The 16,093-nt window shown below is 37.6% G+C and overlaps 1 protein-coding gene and 1 pseudogene across 3 annotated transcripts in view; one reads left to right on the top strand and one right to left on the bottom strand.

Annotated features, from left to right (window-relative positions):
• The window catches only part of DHX35 (DEAH-box helicase 35), a 782,267-nt gene that overhangs the window by 383,503 nt on the left and 382,671 nt on the right, over nt 1-16,093 (bottom strand). The gene's annotated exons all lie outside the window — the stretch shown is intronic.
• The window catches only part of LOC101132062 (ubiquitin-like-conjugating enzyme ATG3), a 29,727-nt pseudogene that overhangs the window by 4,287 nt on the left and 9,347 nt on the right, over nt 1-16,093 (top strand).

Here is a 16,093-nt window from a genome sequence, read left to right as displayed (position 1 = left end):
GTAGTTTCTTACATATCTTGGATATGATCCCCTGATCAGATGTATGGTTTGCAGATATTTTTCCAATTCTGTAGGTTATCTCTTCACTCTGCTGATTGTTTCCTTTGTTGTGCAGAAAAATTTTAGTTTGATGCAATGCCTATTTTTGCTTTCATTGCCTGTGCTTTTGTGGTCATATCCAAAAAATCATTGCCCAGTCCAATATCAAAATGCTTTTACCTGTGTTTTCTATGTGTAGTTTTACAGTTTCAGGTCTTATATTTAAGCCTTTCATCCATTTTGAGTTGATTTTTATATGGTTTAAGATAAGGGTTCAATTCCATTCTCTTGCATGTGGATATCTAGCAATATGGTTTGGATGTTAGTCCCCTCCAAACCTCATGTTTAAATGTGATTTGCAATGTTGGAAGTGGGGCTTAGTGAGAGGTGTTCAGATCACGAGGGGTAGATCCCTCATGAATGACTTGGTGCTCTCCCATGGTAATGAGTTCATGCAAAATCTGGTTGTTAGAAAGACTCTGGAACCTCTCCCCTCTCTCTCTTGCTCTTTCACTGTGACATGCCTGCTCCCCTTATGCCTTCTATCATGAGTTAAAACTTCCTGAGATCTCACAGAAGTCAAGAAGACACTGGCGCCATGCCTGTACAGCCTACAGAATAATGAGCTAAGTAAGCCTTTTTCTTTATAAATTACCCAGTCTTAGGTATTCCTTTATAGCAATGCAAAATGAACTAACACATCTAGTTTTGCCAACACTATTTATTGAAGAGGCTGTCATTTCTCCCATTGGTGGTTTTCAGCATCTTTGTAAAAGACCAATTGACTGTAAATGTCTGGATTTATTTCTGGGCTCTCTGTTCTCTTCAGTTGGTCCACATGTTTGTTTGTTTTGTCAGTGCCATGCTTTTTATATTGCTATAACTCCATAGTAGATTTTGAAATCAGGTAGTGATGCCTCCACCTTTGTTATTTTTATTCAAGATTGCTTTGGCTACTCAGGGTCTTTTGTAGTTCTATATGAATTTTAGGATTTTTTTCTAATGTTTGTGAAAATGTCATTGTAATTTTGATAGGGATTACATTGAATCTGTAGATAGTTTTGTGTAGTATGAACATTTTAATGATATTACTTTTTTCAAACCATGAATGTGGGACATATTGCCTTATTCTTCTATATTTTCATCAATGTTTTATAATTTTCAGTGTACAGATATTTCACTTCCTTGTTTAAGTTTATTCTTAAGTATTTAATTTTTTGATGCTATTGTACATGAGATAATTTTCTTGATTTCTTGTTCTGATAGTTCACTGTCAGTGTATAGAAATGCTACTGATTTTGTACTTTGATTTTGTGTCCTGCAAATTTACTGACTTTATTAGTTCTAAAAGTTTTTTGATGAAGTGTTTAGGATTTTTGATATATAAAATTATGTCACCTGCAAAAAGGAACAGTGCAGTGATTCCACTACTGATCAGCATGGGAGTTATGACCTGCTCGATTTCCAACCTGGGTCAGTTCACCCCTCCTTAGGCAACCTGGTGGTACTCCACTTCCAGAAGGTCACCATATTGATGCCAAGCTTAGTGTAGACACCATTCCAGGTTGGATGCCTTTTTTTGTCTTACCTAATTGCTCTGTCTAGGAATTTCAGTATTATATTGAATAGAAGTGATAAGAATGAGCATTCCTGTCTTGTTCCTGATCTTAGAGGAAAAGCTTTCAGGTTTTCACTGCTGAATATGATGTTAGCTATGGGTTTATCAAAATAATTAGGTTGAGGTACATTCTCTCTATACTTATTTTTTGAGAGTTTTTATCATGAATGGATGATTAATTTTGTTAAATGCTTTCTCTGCATCTATTAAGAAGATATTGTGGTTTTTGTCCTTCGTTTTGTTAACATGATGTATGACATGTACTGAATTACATATGTTAAGCCATCCTTGCAACCTACTGATAAATCTCACTTGATCATGGTGTGTGATGTTTTTAATGGGCTGTTGAGTCCAGTTTGCTAATATGTTGTTGAGAATTCTTGCACCTATGTTCATCAGAAATATTGGCTTGTAATTTATTTTCTTATAGCATTCTTGTCTGGTTTGGATATCAGAGTAATATTGGCCTCATAGAGTAAGTATGGAAGTGTTTCCTCCTCTTCAACATTTTGGAAGAGTTTGAAAAGGATTGGCATTAGTTTCTCTTTGAGTGTTTGATGGAATTCATCAGTAAAGTCATTGGGTCCCAAGCTTGTCTTTGTTGGGAGATTTTTTATTACTGATTCAATCTTGTTACTCGTTGTATTAGTCCTTTTCTCACACTGCTAATAGACATACCCCCGACTGAGTAATTTATAAAGGAAAGAGGTTTAATTGATTCACAGTTCCGCATGGCTGGGGAGGCCTTAGGAAACTTAACAATCATGACAGAAGAGGAAGCAAACACATCCTTCACATGGAGGCAGCAAGGAGAAGTGCTGAGCAGAAGGGGGAAAAGCCCTTCTAAAACCATCAGATCTTGCAAGAACTCACTCACTGTCATGAGAATAGCATGAAGGTAACTGCCCCCATGGTTAAATTACCTCCCACTGGGTCTCTCCCAAAACACGTGGGGATTATGGGAATGACAATTCAAGATGAGATTTGGATGGGGACACAGCCAAACCATGTCACTTGTTATTGGTCTATTTAGATTTTCTATTTCTTCATTATCAAATCTCAGAAGGTTGTATGTTTCTAGGAATGTACCCACTACTTTTAGGTTTGCCAGTTTGTTAGCATGTAATTACTGGAAATAGTGTCATAATCATTTGTATTTCTGTGGTATCAGTTATGTCTTCTCTTCCACTTATAATTTTATTTATTTGTTTTATCTCTTTTATTCTTAGTTATGATTAGCTGAAGACTTGTCTATTTTATCGCATTCAAAAAACAAACTTTTATTTTTGTTGGTCTTATTTATTGTTTTTCTAGTCTCCATTTATGTCTACTCTAATTTTTATTACTTTCTTTTCGTGTTAACCTTCGGCTTAGTTTGCTCTTCTTTATCTAGTTCCTTGAGGTGTAAAATTACATAATTTATTTGAGATTTTTCTTTTATCTTAATGTAAGACTTTACCGCTATAAACTTTTAGGACTGCTTTTGTTGCATCCCATATATTTTAGTATGATATGTTTCTATTTTCTTTTGGCTTGAGATACTTTTCTTCTTTGACCTATTGGTTGTTTGGAAATTAATGCATTACTTAATTTCTACATATTTCTAAATTTTCCAATTTTCCTCCGTTAATGATTTCTAGTTCCATTCCACTGTAGTCAGAAAAGACACTTGCTATGATTTCAATCTTCTAAAACTTGTTAAGATTTGTTTTGTGGCCTAATGTATGATCTGTCCTGGAGAATGTTCCATGTGTTCTTGAAAAGATTGTGTATTCTGCTACTGTTGAACAGAATATGCTATATGTCTGTTAGGTCCATTTGGTCTATCATGTTCAAGTCCACTGTTTTCCTATTGATGTTCTGTCTGAATAATCTATCAATTTTTGAAAGTGGAGTATTGAAGCCTCTTATTATTGTATTGCTGTATATTTCTAGTTTCAGCTGTTAATATTTGCTTTATATATTTAAGAGCTCTATTGTTTGTGCACATATTTTTACAGTTGTTATATCCTCTTGATATATTAAACCCCTTACTATTACATAATGACCTTTTTGGTCTCTTATGACAATTTTCACTTAAAGTGTATTTCGTCTGATATAAGTGTAGCCAACCCTGCTCTCATTTGGTTACTATTTGCATGGGATATCTTTTTCCATCCCTTCACTTTTAGCCTATGTGTGTCTTTACAGCTAAAATGAGTCTCTTATCATATAGTTGGATTGTGGTTTTCATCAACATCAACTCTATGTCTTTTGGAGAATTTAATCCATTTATATTTAAAAGAATTATTGACAGGTTAAGGACTGGCTACGGCCATTTTTAATTATTTTCTGACTGTTTTATAGTTTCTTTGTTTCATTCTTCCTCCCTGGTGGTCTTCCTTTATGATGGGATTTTTTTGTAGTGGTATATTTTGATTCCTTTCTCTTCATTTTTTTGTTTATCTACTACATGTTTTTTCTATGTGATTACCATAAGTCTAACAAAAAATATCTTATAGTTATAACAGTCTATTTTAAGCTGTTTAAGTACTTAACTTTGACCACGTACAAAAATTCTACATTTTAACTTCCCTCCTCTGACATTTTGTTATTGGTGCTATAAATTATATCATTTGTATGTTGTGTATCCATTAACAAATTATTATAGCTTTAGTTGTTTTAATACTTTTATCTTGTAAGCTTTATATAGAATTCAAAATGACTTTCACACCACCATTACAATATTAGAGTATTCTGAATTTGACTATTTTCTTATATTTACAGTGAGTTTTGTACTAGTCACGTCTTGTTTTTGTTTTGTTGTTTATTTATTTATTTATTTATTTATTTATTTATTTATTTATTTTGAGACAGAGTCTCGCTCTGTCACCCAGGCTGGAGTATGGTGGTGCAATCTTGGCTCACTGTAACCTCCGCCTCCCAGGTTCAAGTGATTCTCCTGCTTCAGCCTCTCGAGTAGCTGGGACTACAGGCGTGTGCCACCACACCTGGCTAGGTGTGTAGAGACGGGGTTTCACCATGTTAGCCAGGATGGTCTCGATCTCCTGACCTCGTAATCTACCCACCTCAGCCTCCCAAAGTGCTGGGATTACAGGGAGCCACCACGCCCAGCCACTTTCACATATTTTATGTCATTAGTTATGTCCTTTTGTTTCAACTTGAAGAATTCCATTCAGTGTTTCTTGTAAGGAAAATCTAGTGGCTACGAATTCTCACAGCTTTTGTTTTTCTGGAGAAGTCTTTATTTTACTTCATTTCTGAAGGACAGCCTTTCAGATATAGTATTCTTGGCTGGCAGGTTTTTTCTTTAAGCACTTTGCATATATTATCCCACTGTCTCCTGGCCATCAAAGTTTCTGCTGAGAAATCCACTGATAGTCTTGTAAAAGTTCCCTTGTATGTGCTAGGCATGGTGGTGCATGCCCGTACTTCCAGCTACTCAAGAGGCTGAGGTAGGAGGATCACTTGAGCAAAGGAGTTCTGGGGTGTTATGTGCTATGCCAATTAGGTGTCTGCACTAAGTATGGCATCAATATGGTGACCTCCTGGAAGTGGGGGACCACCAGGTTGCCTAAAGAGGAGTGAACTGGCCCAGGTTGGAAATAGAGCAGGTCAAAATTCCCATGCTGATCAGTAGTGGAATCACGCCTGTGAATAGCCACTGCATTCCAGCATGAGCAACCTAACAAGAATCCATCTCTAAAAAACCAAAAAGGTTTCCTTGCACCTAAGGAAACTTTCTTCTTGCTGCTTTTAAAATTCTCTTTGCCTTTTACTTTTGAGAATATGATTATAATGTATCTTAGTGAAACCTCTTTATGTTTAATGTATTTGAGGTTATTTGGGATTCATAAATTTGAGCATTCATTTTCCTCTCCAGATTTGGAAAGTTTCTGTCATTATTTCTTTAGATAAGCTTTCTGCTTCTTTTTCTTTCTCTGCCCCTTCTAGGACACCCATACTGCATATATCAGTTTGCTTGATGGTGTTTGAGAAGTTCCACAGGCTTTCTTCACTCTTTCTCATTATCTTTCCTTTTAGATTCTCTTCAATATTCTGAATTTGAGTAATTGGTAACTGGTTAATTTCAAATGATCTATCTTCAAAAGCTCAGTAATTCTTTATTTTGCTTGATCAAGTCTACTATCGAAGCTGTCTATGGAATTTTTCGGTTTAGTCATTGTATTTTTCAGCTCCAGAATTTCTGCTTAGTTCTTTTTTATAATTTCTACCTCTGTGTTGAACTTCTCATTTTGTAAATGTATTTCTTAATTTTGTTTAGTTGTCTGTGTTCTCTTGTAGCTCACTGAATTTGCTTAAGATCATTATTTTTAATTTTTTGTCAGGCAGCTCCTCCATCTCCATTCCTTTGAGTCACTTACTCTTGCTTTATTTCGTTCCTTTAGTGGTGCCATATTTCACTGATTACTAATGATCCCTGTGGCCTTGCATTGGTGTCTGTGCATTTGAAGCAGGCGCCTCTTACATTCTTTACAGACTGGCTTTGGCAAGGAAATCCCTTTACCAGTCAACCTATCCAGAGATTCTGTGCAGGCCATCTGGTGGCAGAGTACAGTCAGCCTTATTGCTTAGAGTTCCTGGGTAGGCTGACCTGGTGTCTTGGTCAGCAGGTGGGTTGGCCTGACATCTGGATCCACAGGGGCTGACCTGGTGCCTGAGTACATGAAAGCAATCCTGGAGCCTGGATCCACTGGGGTTAGAGCAATTGGAGTTAAAACATAAACCTCATGCTTAGGTCTGCAAGGATGGGCCTGGATCCTGGGTCTGCGGAGATCGGCTTGGTGCCAAGGTCCACAGGGGTGAACTGAGTCTACAGGGCAGGCCTGGAGTCTGTGTCCACAAGGCCTAGACTGAAGCTTGGGTATGTGAGAGCCAACATTGGATTGGCCTTGAGCCTGAGTCCATAGGAACTAAATGATGCTGGGGCAGGCTTGTGCTTTGTTCATGAGAATGTTCTTGGTCCTGTGTTCATAGGGGTTGGCTTGAGGCCAGTGTTCACTGGAGTAGGTCGAGCACATGGGTCCTTAGGCCTAGGCCTGGTGCCTGGGTCTGCAGGGCTGAACCTGGAAACTGGAGCCATATAGGCTAGCTTGGCACTGAAGTTCACTGAAATGGGTCTAGTGCTGGTGTCCACTGTGAAATCAGGTGCTGACTGCATTCTCCTTCTCTCATATACAGGAAATCTCTCTCCACATTGCACTGCCTTGGCTTGGGGGAGTGGTGATGCAAGTAATGTAAAACTGTCCTTTCTGCCATTTTCAATGCATCTTTTCTTACTTCTGTGCTCCAATCAGATGCCATAATCTCTCACTTAGATTTCTTAACTCTTCTGAAGATACTTTTGTGCTTGCATAGGTGTTCATATTGATGTTTCTCTAAGGAGACTAGTGTTAGAAAGTCCTATTCTGAGATATTGCTGATATCACTCATTCAAAATAAATGATATCATAAGCGCAAGTCCTCCAATTTTGCTCTTCTTAAAAATCATCTTGGCAATTATGGGTCCTTTATATTTCCATGTAAACATGTTATGTCTGCATGGATACACACATACAATACACACACAAGTAGATATACACAAAAAACCTGCTGATATTTGAAAGCGATCACATTGAATCATTCAACGATTTGAAGAGGGTTGGCATCTTTACAATATTGAATCTTTCAAGGTATGAACATGCTATATCCCTCAGGATTTTTATATCTTAATTTTTCTCAACAACGTTTAATGGTTTTTTGTGCATACATCTTGTGCCATTTTCAATTTATTCTTAGGTAATTGAGAAGTTTGATGGCATTTTAAATAATAACATCATTTTTTATATCTTGCTTGTTCATAATAGAAATACAATTCATTTTCATGTTAACTTACTGAGCCATGCAAATTTCCCCTATTAATTTTATAGTATATATAAATTTTCTACATATACATTTATGTCATTTACAAAAAATGATAGTTTTATTTCTTTCTACTCAATCTTTATGGATTTTATTTTTTTTTTTCCTTGACTTACTGCATTGGACAAGTCCTCTACTATAATTTTCATTAGAAATGTCAATAGTGGTCATCCTTAGGTCATTACCAACTTCAGAGAAAATTTTTAATATGTCACTATTAAATATTATGTGATGCTTGCTCTATGACTTTTCATAGATATTATCAGATTTAGTAAATTTCCTTTTATTTTTAGATATCTTCACAATTTTACAATGATCAGGTCTTGAATTTTTCCAATGTTTTTACTGTATGTATTGAGATGTTGACATTTTTTCTTTAATGTCATCAATATAATAAATAATGTGACTGTTTTTATAAGTTTCCTTTTGTGTAATGTCCTTGTTTAGGACTCACTGACCAAAGAATAGTATCCTGATTTTTTTATTTGTAATTTTTTAAAAAGTTTGCATAATATTTGTATTATTTCTTACATAAATTTCTTTAAAATTTCACTGGCAAAGTAATTTGCACCTAAAGATTTTTGTGAGGGAGGATTATAAATTTCAGTTTAATATATTTGGTAATATATGACTATTCAGATAGTCTCTTTCTTGTTATAGGTCAAATTTGATAAATCATGTTTTTTATGGAATTTTTATCATTAATCTTCATTTTTTAATGAATCAGCATAAAATTTTATATTATATCCTTGATATTTATATAATCTATATTAATATCTCTTTTCTCATTTTGTAATTTTGCCATCTCTAATTTTTGTCTGATTAGTCTTGCTATATGTTTATTTAGTCTCTCTAATAATCAACATTTTGGTTTTTTTGTCTTTATCATATATTTGTTTTATCATTTATTAATTTTGTATTATTAATTGATTTGTTATTTTATTTCTTTGTGTTTGCATATTCTTTGCATATTCTTTGTGTTTAATTTTTTCTAACTTCTTGAGATTAATACTTAGGTGATCAATTTCTAGCTTCTCTTCTTTATGCATATAAAAATATGGGACTATACATTTCCCTCTAACACAACATTAGCTGCATCCGAATGTTTTCATATTTCATGATTTTATCGTCCAAAATGCTATCTAATTTTTACTGTAATTTATTTTTGACTAACAGGTTATTTAGAAATGAAATGTTTAATATCCAAATATTTAAGCATTTCTAATTTTATTTTTGTTATTTGTTTCTCAGTTCCATGGCTGTCAGAGAATATATGCTGAACAGTTTTAATGCTTTAAATTTGGTGAAACCTGAGTTCTTTTCCAAAATATAATCAATTTTACTTAATAGTCCATATGTGGTGTTAAAAAATATTTTATCAACACTAAATTAGTATTCAATTAAGTCAGCTAGTTTTGTTCAATTCAGTAAATCAGATCTATTTATGAAAATTAGGTCAATTGGAACCAGATCTTCTCTATCTTTACTGACATTTTATCTGTTTGTTCTCTCAGCTCTGAGAAAATTATAGCTCCACTATGGTTGTCCATATATCTACCTGATAAGTTTTGAAACTATGTTAATTAGGTACACATGAATTTAGAATTATTGCATATTCCTAGTGGATTGACCCTCTCATCATTATAAAATGTCTATTTTTATCTCTGATAATCCTGCTTTTCTTAAAGTAGGCTTTGTTTTATCTAAGGATAATTACCCTGGTTATTATCTTCTGGTTTGTTATTGTATCCTTTCGCTTTTTATTTTTTTGTATATACCCTTAGAATTAAAGCAAATACTTTTTTACAGCTGTACAAAAGTATTTTCTTTCTTTATATTCTTACTCTATAAAATTTTAATTTTGTTTTACTTTTTAAACTTTTTTGTTAAAAACTAAGAAACATACATTACCCTAGGCCTATACAGGGTGAGGATCATTTAATAACACTGTCTTCCACCTCCACATCTTGCCCTACTAGAAGGTATTCAGGGGCAAAAACACACCTGAAGCTGTCATCTGCTATGATAACAATGCCTTCTTCTGGAATACCACCTGAAAGATCTACCTGAGGCTGTTTTACAATCAACATTTTTTTTTTTTTTTTTAGACATAGTCTCACTCCATTGCCCAGGCTGGAGTGCAGTGGTGTAATCTCGGCTCACTGCAACCCCCACCTCTTGGGTTCAAAAATTCTCCTGCCTCAGACTCCTGAGTAGCTGGGATTACAGATGCATGCCACCATGCCCAGCTAATTTTTGTATTTTTAGTAGAGACGGGGTTTCACTATGTTGGCCAGGCTGGTCTTGAACTCCTGACCTCAAGTCATCTGCCCAACCTGGCCTCCTAAAGTGCTCGGATTACAGGCGTGAGCCACCAATCAACATTTTTTTAAAATAAGTAGGAGTACACTCTAAAATAATAAAATGTATAGTATAATAAATACGTAAACCAGTAACATGATCATTTATTATCACTATCAAGTATTATGTACTGTACATAATTGTATACATTGTACTTTTATATGAATGGTAGCACAGTAGTTGTGTTTATTCTTATATCACCAAAAACACATGAACAATGCATTGCACTATGACCTTACAATGGCTATAACATCACTAAGTGACAGGAACTTTTCAGCTCTATTATAATCTTATGGGACTGCCATCATATATGCCATCTGCTATTGACCAAAATGTTGCTATGCAGTGTGTGACTGTAATATGTGTCAAAGGCTTAAAATCATTGTCTCTCACAGTAAATGCTTAATAAATTGTAACTACCATTGTCATCAGTTTTATGAAGCAATAAGATGCCAACACAAAAAAAAAAAGATAAAGAGACTTATTATTTACTGACTGCCTATTGTCTAACAAACAGTGGCTAAACACTTTACTTAAGTTTCATTTAAAATAAAACACAGTGCAGTACCATTAATATTGCTCTTTCCAAATGCTAAAAATGTTCCCAGAATTGCTAAGTAATTTACCAAAGTTGCTTATCTGTCTGCATGCATATTAGAGATATCATCCACATATAATACTTTTTGGACTACTGCTGCTACTTTTAACACCACAGGACAGTTAAAAAAGTGGAAGTTTTAAGGGCTGAATATTGAGTTCTCCTAATTCACTCAATCTAATTCTGAACACAACCCTGACCTCCAAGTTAGACGAAACACAAATCTGAGCCTCACTCTGAATCCAGCCTAACCTTAACAATAAATTAACAAACTAAACATAGTACTAAACCATTCATACTCAAAACTCAAAATTAATCTTGCTTCTAAGCCAGAGTCAAGAGTTTTCCTTGACTAAGCTTATCCTAAAATCAAAACAAACTTAAACTGGCCATAATCCCGAAGCAAACCTAAACATCACCTTAAATCTATCCCTTCATCCAACCAAGCTCTCCCTCCCACAACAGATGGCTGTGGGCTCCATCATTAGTACTGGTTCTGGTCAACAGGCTGTGCCTATTTAGATGATGTATTGAAAGTTATCTTATATTCACATCTGGGTTTAGTAAGCATTACTACTTTAATCAATTAGTGATGGCTGCAATGGAGAAAGGATTGGCAAGGGGCAGAAACTACATCACATGTTTGTCAAATCTATTCCCAACCTTACCTCTAACCAACCTAATCTCAAATTGCAACCCTACCTTATGCAACAATTAGCATCCTAAGTCCTACCCCAGAATTTTGAAGGGTCACAGGCAAAGTCCCCAAACTGTCATCTTAACCCCATCACTTAAAAGATAAACTGGAATTGCTCCGAAAATTTATTCAGTTGAACCATATGAAACTGATGGTATTTGACCATTTTTGACTTTGAAAAGTGTTACCTTCACATGGTTTAACCTGATAATTTATGATTCCCAGAGCAGGCTCCCTGACTGAGATGGTGAAGAAGAACACAATAGGGGGGATTTCAATCCTACTGAAGAAAAATATATTTCTTATTGCTAGTCCTCTCCTTGATGTGGTAAGAGCTATGGGGGCAAGGCCAGAACTCAAGAAAGCAACATCTGGCTGGAGCAGGAGGGATCAATTTTTCTGTGGTCTGACAATAAATTAGCAAATGGAACCTCAAGCGTTTAGGAGCAAAAAAGACTCCTCTTCCTCAGCCCTTATGCCCCCTGCTCTCTCCCGTCCCCCTCTTCTCTCTCCAGCATCCTGTCCCAACCCACCTCTTCAGAGTCTCATTCTAGTTCTCTAGGGACTTGCAGGAGTCACGTGATGTTGTCTGGAATTCCCCAGCAATTCTAACTGGTTTTCATAACATCTTCATTTTATAACTAGCTTGTGGCTGTTTCAGGATTCACAAGAAAGTTACTGCAAAGAGAGCCCTTAATTTGGGGGAACTGACCCTCAGGGGGACAGCCCATGCTCAAAGGAGGAAGCCCCCACAACTGAAGCCATCATAGATTGGAAACAACCTAAATATCCTTCAGTAGGGGAGTAGTTAAATAAACTAAACTAAATTCACACAATGCAATATTATGCAGCATTTAACAGAAGTGAGGTAAAATTTTATGTACTCACATGGAAAGAACTCTAAAATATCTTGTGAAGCCAGCACTTTGGGAGGCCGAGGTGGGTGGATCATGAGGTCAGCAGTTCGAGACCATCCTGACCAACATGGTGAAACCCTGTCTCTACTAAAAATACAAAAATTAGCCAGGCATGATGGTGCACACCTGTAATCCCAGCTACTCAGGAGGCTGAGGCAGGAGAATCGCTTGAACCTGGGAAGCGGAGGTTGCAGTGAGCAAATATCGTGCCACTGCACTCCAGCCTAGGTGAGAGAGCAAGACTCTGTCTCAAAAAAAAAAAAAAAAAAAGTACATTGCAGGTCAAAATGCAGAGTGGATTGAGTGTTGGGGTGCTGCACATTCACACACACACACTAATGTGTAGAAAGTATCTGGAAAGAGAAATGCCAAAATAATGACAATGGTCATTTCTGTTCAGGAAAGGCACTAGGAAGAATGGTCAATGGGGACTTGGACAGTATCCATAAAGTATGATTTTTTTTTGGCCATAAGAATATATTTATGTTTACTCATATGATTAAAATTAAACAATTTTTAGGCCAGGCATGGTGGCTCATGCCTGTAATCCCAGCACTTTGGGAGGTCGAGGCGGGCAGATCACCTGAGGTCAGGAGTTTGAGACCAGCCTGGCCAACATGGTGAAACCCCATCTCTACTAAAAATACAAAAACTAGCCAGGCATGGTGGCGGGCACCTGTAATCCCATCTACTTGGGAGGCTGAGGCAGGAGAATTGCTTGAACCTGGGAGGCGGAGGTTGCAATGAGCCAAGATCGTGCCATTGCACCCCATCCTGGGCGACAAGAGTGAAACTCTGTCTCAAAAAATAAATAAATAATTTTTTAAATCATCAAACTTTCTTTTTGCAATAGGCTTTTAGACAAAAGTCTTTGAGTTTCTCTGTTACTTAGCTAGTAGCTACCATCTCCAGCAGCTGACGGAGGTCCAAACAGAAGAGCCCCAGCAACAAATCCACCTATGTGAGATCCTTACCTCACCATCAGGGGTTAGATTGTGAGCACAGCTTCAATGACACAACCACAATGTGAAATTCAAGCATTGTTCCTAAATTACTTTCGGATCCTAAAGCTATGCAAGGTGGCCAGAGAGGAGCACACAGCATTCCTCCTCCATCCCCAGGTCACACAAGGCAAGAAGGAAGAGCCAGGCAGACAGAGAGCACACGTGGCAACTAACAATATATATAAGAGAATATGGTGTGGGTCCTTTTAAGTTCTCAGCTAAATGCCTAAAAAGAAGTGGTGGGAAAGTGAGGAGCCCTACTGGGAAGGAGAGATGCCTCCAAGTTCCTATCTTTGGCCACAGGCTTGAGCTATTTGGGTGTGGTGTTCTTCTAATGCCCAGGCAGCAACCTTTTCTGTGTCATTATCCCTACAGTTTTTGCCTGAAGGTTTTAATTTTTAAGTTTTTTATAATTTCCACTTTTATTTTAGATTCGAGGGTACATGTGCAGGTTTGTTACATGGGTATGTTGTGTGACGCTGAGATTTGGGGTATGAATGATCCCATCATGCAGGTAGTGAGCATAGTATCCACTAGGTAGTTTTTCGGCCGTTTCCTCCTTTTTCTCTGCACCCTTTAGTAGTCTCCAGTGTTTCTTGTTTCCTCCACCTTTATGTCCATGAGTACCCAATGTTCAGCTCTCACTTATAAGTAAGAACATGCGGTATTGGTTTTCTGTTCCTGCATTAGTTCACTCAGAATAATGGCCTCCAGCTGCATCCATGTTGCTGCAAAGGATATGATTTCATTCTTTTTTATGGCTGCATAATATTCCATGGTGTATATGTACCACATTTTCTTTATCCAATCTACCACTGATGGGCACCTAGGTTGTTTCCCTGTCTTTGCTATTGTGTTCATGGCCAGTGCTGCAAGTCAGTTTATGCTTAAGTTTAGGAGCTAACCTAGTTTGGTTTCCCCAGAAGCAGACTCTGAGACAAAGATTCAAGTTCAATTGTTTTATTTAGAAGGTGATCTCGGGAAATACCAATAAGGGAGAGAAGGAAGAAAAAGCAGGCAATAAAGTGTGTATTATCAACCAGGTTATTGCTATGGGCAACTGGAGCATGATCCTGCCGGGGAATTCCAGAAGCCAGCATTGCACATGCACTGCAGAGTTATCCTACCTGAGGGGTGAGGGAGCTGAGGTATTTACACATCAAATTCTACTGCTCACTGGTTGAGGGATGCTCCTGAGGAATGTTAATTCTCTGGTACTTCTGGCTTGTCACATGCTTGGGCCACGTGGACCCTCATGGCCAGAGAAACCTTAAGTAAAGAAATGAAGGTGATGGCAATTGGAAGTTCGGTAAAAACAAGAAAATTTGAACAATAAATCCACAACCTGTACAGATCTGCATCTATATTCCACTGTACTCAGTATTATTCAAGCAGCCTCTGAGGTTCTCTCTAGATGCCTGGGCTGAGCGTGGTCTTTCAGAAGAAGAGGCTACTCTGAAAGAGATTTCCAACACACCTTATGGCCAGAGGTCATCCTAGCTTGTACAGCAATTGACAACCAAAGTCCTACTCTGTCATTTGCCTGCCTAGGAATGCCCAGCAAGCCAAGCTCCCTGACTTTCATGGGAAGCCCTGTGGCCTCTGCTCTCCTTACAGAAAAGGAGAAATGACATAGAACCATTCTCTTCTTCAGGTATTGACTGCAGCTGAATCTGACAACAAAAGCAATAGAGACTGAATGTCACTTTTTATATGATTCAGTCCTCCCAGTGATCGTATAATACAGTGATTTAAAATCTAGATTCAAACCAAACTTTTCTTAGGTGTATGTCATGAACAGGCCACTGTACCTCTCTAAGCCTCATCTATAAAGTTTATGAAGTGCAAATACCTGCCTCATAGGATCGTGTGCTATGCACACACATACCTAGAAAACATGCATAAGCACTGAGCACAATTCTTGGCACACAGTTAATAGTGAACAAATGTCAGCTGGTCCAGAAGTCGAAATTTTAACAATTTAACACCTGCTATCTTCCCAACTTACTCCTTGGAGCTATGGGAAAGAAAAAGAGAAAACCTCATCTCTCTTCAAGTAGCAGTAATCTGAGTCACACGGCTATAAGTCCTCAGACAGGAAGTCTGGTCCCTTGGGTCTTAGAGAGGCTGCAGCCAGAAATGCAGAAGTGGAGCCCAGAGAAGAAACTGATAGGGACAGGGTACACTCTGTGACCCTGTAACCTTGGGTAGTAGGAAGATGCCCCTAGTCCCCCAGCACAGCCAGCCCAACAAATCCAAGTGCAGCCATTCTGCTTCTATTGACCAGCCCTGCTCTGATTTAAATTTCAAACAGCCCACAGTTTTATTCTTTCCTCACCATCCCTGAAAGCTAACCATTATGGATTTTACAGGCCTCAGAGCCCTCGGCTCACATACTCGATTTGCACAATCTTTGCATAAGGAAAAAGGCAGTCGATGCAAACTGAATTAATTGTAATTGACCATAATATGCTTACAGAAATGCCAAGGAGTTTTCATTAGCAGATAAGCCCCAAAGTATCTGCCAGATGATTTACATCTGCATGAACACACTGCATGGTCACAGTTAATTATGAGACCTGCCACAGAAGGTGCTTCATCAAACCCTGGCAGAGGCCTTCCGAGGGCCAGTGACACCTCCAGGGACTGACACATCTTGACTCGCTTCCTTTGAAGAGCTTTGAAGCTACTTCTTGTGAAGAGGCAGAGCCAAGCTGCCCCTGCTGGGCTCAGGCTGGGCCCTGCCTGCTTCTCCAGCCTCTGTGTCTTTCTTCTTCCCTCCCCTGGAGTGACTGATCCTTCCCACCCCATCTCAGAGCCTCAGTCCTTCTCCATCAGGTCATCATTGTTAAGGCTGTCATTGAACTTGTGTCCTGGTTCAGACAACAGACTTCCATTTATCTATTCTTTTTCTAGCAAGTATTTCCCAAGTGCCTC

Source organism: Gorilla gorilla, chromosome 21, assembly GCF_029281585.2.
Source record: "Gorilla gorilla gorilla isolate KB3781 chromosome 21, NHGRI_mGorGor1-v2.1_pri, whole genome shotgun sequence".
Classification (NCBI taxonomy): Eukaryota; Metazoa; Chordata; class Mammalia; order Primates; family Hominidae; genus Gorilla; species Gorilla gorilla.
This window is presented reverse-complemented; position numbering and strand designations above follow the sequence as displayed.